The sequence below is a fragment of the Ictidomys tridecemlineatus genome, chromosome 8 (genome assembly GCF_052094955.1).
Source record: "Ictidomys tridecemlineatus isolate mIctTri1 chromosome 8, mIctTri1.hap1, whole genome shotgun sequence".
Taxonomy (NCBI): Eukaryota; Metazoa; Chordata; class Mammalia; order Rodentia; family Sciuridae; genus Ictidomys; species Ictidomys tridecemlineatus.
In genome coordinates this window covers 40906135-40914928 of record NC_135484.1, presented here as the reverse complement: position 1 = coordinate 40914928, position 8794 = coordinate 40906135, and the positions used below count along the sequence as shown (strand labels likewise).

The window sequence follows — 8794 nt, the reverse complement described above, 5'->3', positions numbered from 1 at the left end:
CAGGAGCAAGTTCTAGACTGGAGATAAAAGTTTTAGTATCATTAGATTAGATATGAGCTCAGGGAAGTCAGAATAACTTGAGAAGAGAACAAGCCAATTCTGAGCTTTGAGCCAGTTCAATATTTAGAAGATAGAAAGATGGGTCCAAACCAGAAATAAATAAGGAGAGGAAGAAAAGAAGTTAGAACTTCTATTAACCATCAGAGCATAAATTTTTACCCGATAAAGACAAAAAAATGTAAGTATATATATATATATATATATATATATCTAACTCACTTTTAAAAATCAGCATCTGAATTTTTCTGGTATTGAATATTGGTAATTTGTTCAAATATTAACATAATGGTAAATCTTAAACTCCTTATTGAAATCTAGTCAAATTCTATTTATTCACACAGCTACAGAATTAAGAAACGCCCATTTTCATTAAACAATATTACAATACCCTCATAAACCTTCGGCTAATGCCCCAGAAATGGATTTTTAAATAGAATACTTCACAGCTTGTGTCCTGATTCAACTCTAGTAGAATATTATAATCACTATTAGAAAGTTGCCAGATGCAAGTTCCCATGGGGCAGTGATAAGAAACAAAATACCCTTTGTAAAATTATTTGTACAAAATTCACCAGGACAATGTTGAGAAGAATCACAAGCCAGAGTATGGACAATATCATCATCCATCAGGCAACTTCGTAGCAAAGCAAAAATAGGAGCTTTGGCACAAAATCAAAGGCCACATTTTGAAATGAAAAAGATTAACAGAAGAATAATCAAGGCTTTAAATTTTAAATGTCCATCCTGAAAATTCCCCCTCTTAAATAAAGGCCTTTGTTTCTTTAACTTTTTATAAAAATTGAGAATAAATGATACTTCAACTAAAAAAAAAATCTATGTGATTTTTATTACATTGTCATATGACAAAAGCATGTTATAATGATGGAAATTTGCATTGACAAGTTTGAAAAGTAGTAGAGTCTCATTTTTCCTAAGGTCCTTAGTGTTTAAATGTTTTTATAAAATGTAAAATATTTCAAAAACCCTACCCTACACTTGAGAAATTTTTATAATAATTCCTTAAATAATCAAATGGGAGAAGTTTTGATCCAACACCAAACTATATCTCTCAGACAAAACTGTTTACAAAACATTAAAAAAAATAACTAGGGGACAACTTGCCAAAATAAAAAACAAATTAGTCATCTTCTAACTTAAGGTGACAACATTTCCCAATGTTCCCAGAATCATCTATAAACCTCTCTATCCAAATTCCCTAGTTTAAAATATTAAACCGTTTTTAATTTGTTGTTTTCTTCATCATCCCTTATCTAATTGAATACTCTTTTTAAATATTTTTTCACAGTGAAATTCTGCATAAGAAATATTATTTTTAAAAAGTATTGTGTTCTTTCTCCTCACAAGAAAACCATTTCCTGAAGATAGATGGAGGAAAGCTCATCGAGGGTATTGAAGAAATCCTGTTAGCAGACAACAAAACTTAACACTGAGGCTTATATTTTATTTAAGAAAACATCAAACAAATCAGTAAAGTATATTATATGAGATGGAATAACTTCTGAAGAGCAAATGCTAGACAGGGAATACTGACTGTTGGGAAGAATTTGCAGATTTAAATGGAAAATTCTGGGACAGGAAGGTGTTTGATGAGGGGTTGATGAGTCATCTAAGATCTGAAATAGCAAAGGAAGAAGATCATGAGAAGACCTGGAGGAGGAAATTTCAGATAAAAGGAACAGCAGGTACAAATAGCCAGAGTGTAAGGAAGAGAGGCAGCAGCGTAGTTGGAGTGGAGGGAGCAAGGAGAGACTGCAGTGAGATGAGCTTAGAGAGCAATGGGTCAGAATGAGGAGAACCTTGAGGGATACTTGAAAAATGCTGGCTTTTACTCCGAGTGAACTTGGAAGGTAAGGCAAGATTCTGAGAGAATGACTAGCTCTTACTTACTTCAGATTGCAGCATTGGATTCAGATTACAGGACTCCAGGGTGGAAGCCAAGAGACAATAATCTATTATATTCTTAGGGAGACATGACAAGGAGTGCTCAGAACAGGTTAAGTGCAACAGAGGTGGTGAGACTGGAGTGATTCTAGATCTATGGAGAGAGTAGAGCCAACTGGATTTAACAACAGGTGATGTAGGTGTGATGAAAGAAAGAAAGAGTGGAGTCCTTAACTGAGGAGGAAATGGGTGCAGGTGAAGGAGATTTGAGGGTGAGACCTCTTCAGTTATGAACACGTTATATTTCATATGTGATTCAGATATGCACATGTAGGTGTTGACGGAATCTATAGTTCACAAAAGGGAGGCCATTAGAAGTATGTGTAAACAAAGAAGAGAATTCATTGCTAAGCCTGGATGGCTTCCAGTATTTAGAGAATTCTGGGAAGATATGGAACATTTCTAGAACTTCTGTTAGTTTTTTTTTTTGTTTGTTCGTTTTGTTTTCCTCTGGATAAGCCTATTATATTCTCTTTTCACTGTTTGCTATTGTTCTCTTTGTTTTGATTCCTTATTATGGTCCTTATCATTCTAACCATGCATCTTTATGTTATCTTTCAGATAGTTTTCCTAAGATCAAAATGTCTTGATATCCTCACTCTTCACCACTCCACAATGGATGGATGGTACATCTGCTTGAGCTAAATGGCCCAAACAAATATTAATTGTTGCAGTTAATTTTTCATCATGGAGAACATTGGACCACAAGCCAATGGGATCTATAGCCCAGGATTTTTATTTTGTTTAGGGAATGCTCCTTACTCAGAGCCCAGGTAGAAATATGCGTTAACAACTTGTAAAACATTCTAACTTATATGAGACAGAACTATCCACAGGCCCAAAATAAATAAAAATGTATTTTCCATGTAAATCCAAGTTGAAAATATCTGCATGGCTTTTACCCTGAGGTGCAGGAAGGTCATTGGGACTTTGAAAGCAGCTTTTACTTTTACCTTTATACCCAGTAGTATAAGCTACAAAGTAAGTGCCAGTTATTTCAACATGGCACCAAATATCTTAACTCAAATGAAGTCTTTTTCAGTTATCTCAGTATTTTTTCTATATGACATAAAAAGTGTGAATTAAAAAAAAAGTTTTCTGTATTTTTAGGTCTGCTTAGTTAAATGCATCCATAATCTGAACTGTCTAAAAAATAAAAAGTTCTCTCTTCCTTTTTTAAGGTATCTTAGAAAATGTATTAGATAAAGAGATGAAAATAAAATAAGGTTATTGCATGGATGTTTCCACTTAAGAAATTCTTCCTGGTTAATGTATATCTCTGTGTAAAGCAGGAGATCTTTCATCTCTGTCAAACTTTAATCTTAATAAAAAGAAACATGCCAGATGAAGGCAATGAAAGGAATGCTTTATGAAGTTCCTTGTTTTAGAAGATGGTTCAATGTTGAAAAGCAGCCCCTTCCATTTTACCTGTCTTTGCATCATATTTAATTTTATTTTTGAATTTAAATTGAATTTTATTTTTAATTGCCAACTAGCATATATATTTGTGTGACACAAAATTAAGGTTTCTATATATGTTTATATCATGAGTTGATTAAATCAAACTACATCACATGTCTATCACTTTACATACATATCCATTTTTTGTGGTGAGAGCATTTAAAATGTAAATCAATAAGCAATTTTGAAACATTCAGATGTATTTTTAATATTTATAGTCATCATTCTGTGCAATAGGTCTCTAAAGCTTATTTCTCCTGTCTAGCTAAAACCTTGTACCCCTTGATCAATATCTTCCCTTTGCCCATCCCTCCATCCCCCAGCCTCTAGTAATCACCATTCTTGTCTCTGTTTCTGTGGGTTTGACTTTTTTAGATTCCACATATTAGTGAGATTGTGTCATATTTATCTTTCTATGTCTCCCTTATTTCACTTAGTATATCACCATCTAGGTTTATTCATGTTATTGAAAATGACAGAATTTCCTTCGTTATCAAGGTCAAATAATGTTCCATTGAATTTGTGTGTGTGAGAGTGTGTGTGTGTGTGTCAAATTTTCTTCATCCATTTATCTGTTGATAGGTTACTTCCATATGTTTATTATTTTGCTATTGAGGAAGTGAAGAAAAGAGAACCCTTGCAACCTGTTTGAAGAAAGCTAGATTAGCATATCCATTATAAAAAACATATGGAGGTTCTGAAAAACACTAAAAATAGAACTACCATATAACCCAGCAAGGTCACATTTGGGCATAAATCCAAAGAACTGAAATCAAAGGTCAAAGAGATATCTGCCACCCACATTCATTGTCTTTGAATCTTAATATTTTTTTTCTACATTTACCAAAATAAAAATTCAGATAAATAACATCTAAGTAATACATCAAATAAATTAATACAAAATGAATTTTCAGATTGCTACACTGAGAAATGTAGCTATAGAAAAATAGGAGTTTCTTTCTGGAATAAGGAGAGAGAAGAAAGAATAATTTTATGAGGCTGTACTTATACAGACAATATAAAATAGAACATTAAGATAGTCCCTGGGGAATTTGGTCTCTCTGATACAGTATCTCAACCATGGCATTCTTTCTCCTCACTTCCTTTTCTAATCAGCCTTTTCATTTCAATGAAGTGTCTGAGCTAATTTTCATGCAGAAATGATCTGAGTACATTTTTTACCGTTTTCAAAGAGGTTTCAGCAGGATCATGTGAATTATAAATTTTATTAATCATCCACTACAACTTCTCTATCTAGACTCAGAGAAACGGTTTGAAAGCCTTCCTTCAGCTTCTGTCAGCAAAGGACAAGTTCTATTCATTTCAGGAATGACTCGTTGTCCAGGAATTCATCCTGATAGATGTGTAGAAAAGTCTAGAAAAATAAGTTTAGATAGTCTCCATTCTCCCGAGGTTTTTAAAAAGTACGTTAACTTCTTGAAGCACTGCAGATGGGGAAGGAGGTGGTATGATTCAAAATCCTCTTTCCAGTTATATTCTCAGAGGGCCAGTGATGTTTACAGCTACAGATGGCGTGAAAGATCAGCACATCACATTCTTGTCTTCTCTTGGTTCTCCCAAGGATTACTTCAGGATTACCAAGAAGGATTAGGGCAGAAAAATCTTTTGGAATTTCTTAAAATGTGACATACACAAAAGTTTCCAATTAGACCTAAACTGTTACTCATCTGCTCCTGGGTTTTCTTTCCTTTGGAATCATAATTGTAAACAGAGTTTCTTAGTAATAGTAAAGTGCCGTGCAATTAGGGAAGTGCGTGCAAGGAGCAATATTTCCATTTTCCCTATTTATGCAATACATTTTGAGTAACAAACACGACATTGGAGGTAGAAGTAAGTGAGGTGAGCAATGCTTCATCTGTGCATCAGTAATCACTTTTGAAAAGTTCCTCAGTAAAAAATGGTTTTTCGTTTCCATAATCAATGAAATTATGCTTATGTATTAAAACGTGTTCCCTGTTAAGATACAAAGAAAGCAAAAAATTCTTGCCAGTTTCTGGTTGGCAATCTCAATATACTTTAAGAAGAAAAGTATGTGGCAGTGGGGATAATTAAGACATTTCTAAAACTATTTCTAAAGATGTAATTTCAATGTGGAGAAAAATAACTACTAGAATCAACAAATTATAACAGGCAAATTAGTAGGAATATATTACATATTTATAGAGAATTTTTAATAGGCTTACGATTCATAAAAGAATTAAAATTATGATTCCCTTTAAGTAGAAGGTATGTATTGTATTTAATAATTGCAATCCAGATTGCTGAAACAAAGGGAGGATTGATGATTTGGAAAAGGTCATTGGCAAGCTCTTCACACCACAGAAACTGACATTTGTTGGGAGCTGCCACATAGAAGCTGAGTGCCCCCTAGCTTTGAGTGATGGGAATGTGGAGATGTGGCAAGCCAGCCACATCTGTGTGTGTGATCTGTGAGCATTTTGAGCATACAAAGCTGACTGCCAGACTATGAATCTATGTCTGGGCTGTGCACATATGTGTCCTTTTCGCTTGCCCTGCCTTTGGTCATCACACAGCACATGAGATGGTCATGGCCTTCCAAGATGTCAGTCAAACTGCTCCCAGCAGGACAACATGAAGCTAGACTCAACCCGCTGACCCCTTGCCTCATTTGAATGGCTGCTCCCCAATATAACCGGGTTTGAGGCGTGCTCTTTCTCTTTCTTGCTTGCTTTGCCTCCTTTGTGGCAGCTGGGTCAGAAGAACCGTCACAGAACCCAAAGAAAAAGGTATTTCTCTGTTATTATTCTGTGTCAACCCAATTCACCTGGAGTGACCCTAACTGGTTTAGTCGTCTGTTACAACAAATATGAGTACTCAGGCATCCCTTAAGGCATTGTATTCATCAGATTATGTGATATTAATTTTGATATGGATGAATCTTGGATTTTTATTTATAAAAACAATTAATAAACTGGACTTTAAATGTTCATAGAGCAAGAAAAATAACCTTGTGGTAGTCAAATACGCTTATTACTACGTGGGTGTGCTACTGATTTTACCAACAGACTCTTCTCAAAATATTGCATCATCATACTGGAATACATGCTGCTGCCCTCTTTAATTATGTGTTTGGATGGGAAGCTACTTTCTGGAATTAGAGAAGTAGCAGTTCAGCATCTAGCCTCTTAACCGGATGACCTTTTGTCTACAGAACAGTAAAACAGGTGCTGACCACAAGGCTGTCTGGTAGATCTAAAGATATATGTATGGGCAACTGTGCTGGTTACTGTTGACAAGTTTGTATCCTTCTTTATACTCATGTGTTTAATGATCAGAAACTAAAAGAAGAAAAAAGAGGAAAGAGAGGCATGGAGCGGATGTTAATTGTGAGACTGACCATTTTGTCTTCAGAAAAGCTTTAAGCTAAGATAGAGTCCTGATGATAAATGAAGATAAGAGACAAGACATCTCCCAGGAGAGAGTCCAGCAATGCAGATTAGCCAGGCAGTCCTACTGATGTCAGCCTATTTATTGCAGCTTGAAAGTTATCAATTATGTAAAATTTAAACTGTGCTTGTTGTGTTCAAATAGCATGCACCTGTGCTCTATGTTGGGGCATCTTCATAGATTACATTGTAACCATATTGTTTCTTATTTTGTGCCAACATAACTGAATCCTAAAACAATGCAATAGGAAATCAGTTATATGATCAAAAGTCATTAATATATTATCTTCCTTTGGAGGTTGATAGTTTCTGTATTTTTCCAAAAACCAGTCTCAACCCAGCTTCCCTTAGTGGTTTGAAAACACAAACAGAGCAAGCTGAGATGGTGTGTTGCTTCCAACTCTATTCCCACAGGTGGGTTTAAGTTAGTACTGCACAGTCCAAACTGTTAAAGAATTGGCAGCCACAATCTTGCAGTCTGCAACTCATTCCAACAATTTTAAGAGCAAGCAACACAGAAAGATTTTTTTTTTTGTGTGTTTTATTTTGTTTTTAGAAATAGACACCTTTACTACTATTCCAGAATTCTATGTGTAGAAGGGAACCTATTCAGACCTTTCATTTTTAGATTAATGAAGCTGATAAGAAAGCTGAGCGCCAGACAGGTTGTTTGATTTGTCCAAGGACACACAATTAATATGCAGAATAAGAGGGCCCAGAACTCCAGTTTCTTGGCTCATAGGTCAGATGTTTGTTCTGGGAGCCTTGATACAGCTGCTGCTTCATATTTTGATTTGCTGAGTTGTTATCATAATTCTTTCTCCAGTAACTGTTAGAAAGTTCATCTCAAAGTTCTCAATAGGAAGTAGAAAGAGGTCATGGACTCTGGAGATATTAGAGTGGAAAAACTGACAAGCCTGAAACAGAGAAGTGGACTAGATAGGCGGTCTCAGAAAACAGGATCTTTTCTTTGTTTCAGCTCTTTCTTAACAATTATGGACTGAAGTTTCCTTCATGTTTTAGATTTTATTATCTTCTTTAAAAAAAAAACAAGAAGCTCACTGGTCATAATGGCACACGCCTCTAATATCAGCAGCTCAGGAGGCTGAGGCAGGAGGATTGCCAAGTTCAGAGCCAGCCTCAAGCAACTTAGCAAGGCCCTATCTGAAAATAAAACATTTAAAAAAAAAACAGGGGTGAGGGACTGGGGATGTGGCTCAGTAGTTAACCACCACTGCACCAAAAACAAACAACAACAAAAACGTCTTTTCATTTTCCCTATCTACCTCAATGGTATTGAGAAATCCAAAATAATTTAGAAAAACTATTTTATAAACTATAAAGCTCCTCCAGTCCCTGCCATTATCATCACAGAGCACTGCTCAAATTTTTAAAGAACTCCAAATTGAGTTCTTAACTGTTGATAAATAATAGCACTAGGACAGACAGTTACTTACCATGGAGCCTCTGGTTAGAAACAGCAAATTTGACCCAAAGTGCTATTCTGCCCAGGAGTGTCAAGAATAAGAAAAACTTACATACCAAGGACAAGGCCTTTTACAATGAAGAAAATCTTTACTCTTTTTGGCCTAGAGTGAGGTCTTGAGATAATTGCTATTAATCACTCAACCATTACTGTCCAAGTAGGTAAGGTTGTGAATGCTGATAGCCTTGATTACTTGAGAAAAATATGTGGCAGTGCATCTTAATTAAAAGAATTGCTTCTCAAGTATTGTTGCTCAGGGAATGTTTTTCTAATATAATATTTATTTCATATTATTTAAAATGTATACTGTATAAAAATGAATTTTTAGTTTTTCAAGAAATACCTTGGTGGATAATAATAACTTTCAGTTACTTTATATCCAGGAGGGTAAAATTTA

At 35.0% G+C, this 8794-nt stretch overlaps 1 long non-coding RNA gene across 1 annotated transcript in view; it reads right to left on the bottom strand.

Annotated features, from left to right (window-relative positions):
- LOC144366064 (uncharacterized) overlaps positions 1-8429 on the bottom strand; it is a 9718-nt gene extending 1289 nt beyond the window's left edge. The window contains exon 1 of the long non-coding RNA XR_013424912.1: positions 8369-8429. This is a non-coding gene — a long non-coding RNA (uncharacterized LOC144366064). The remainder of the gene's footprint in view (positions 1-8368) is intronic.
- Between the last annotated feature and the right edge of the window lie 365 nt (positions 8430-8794).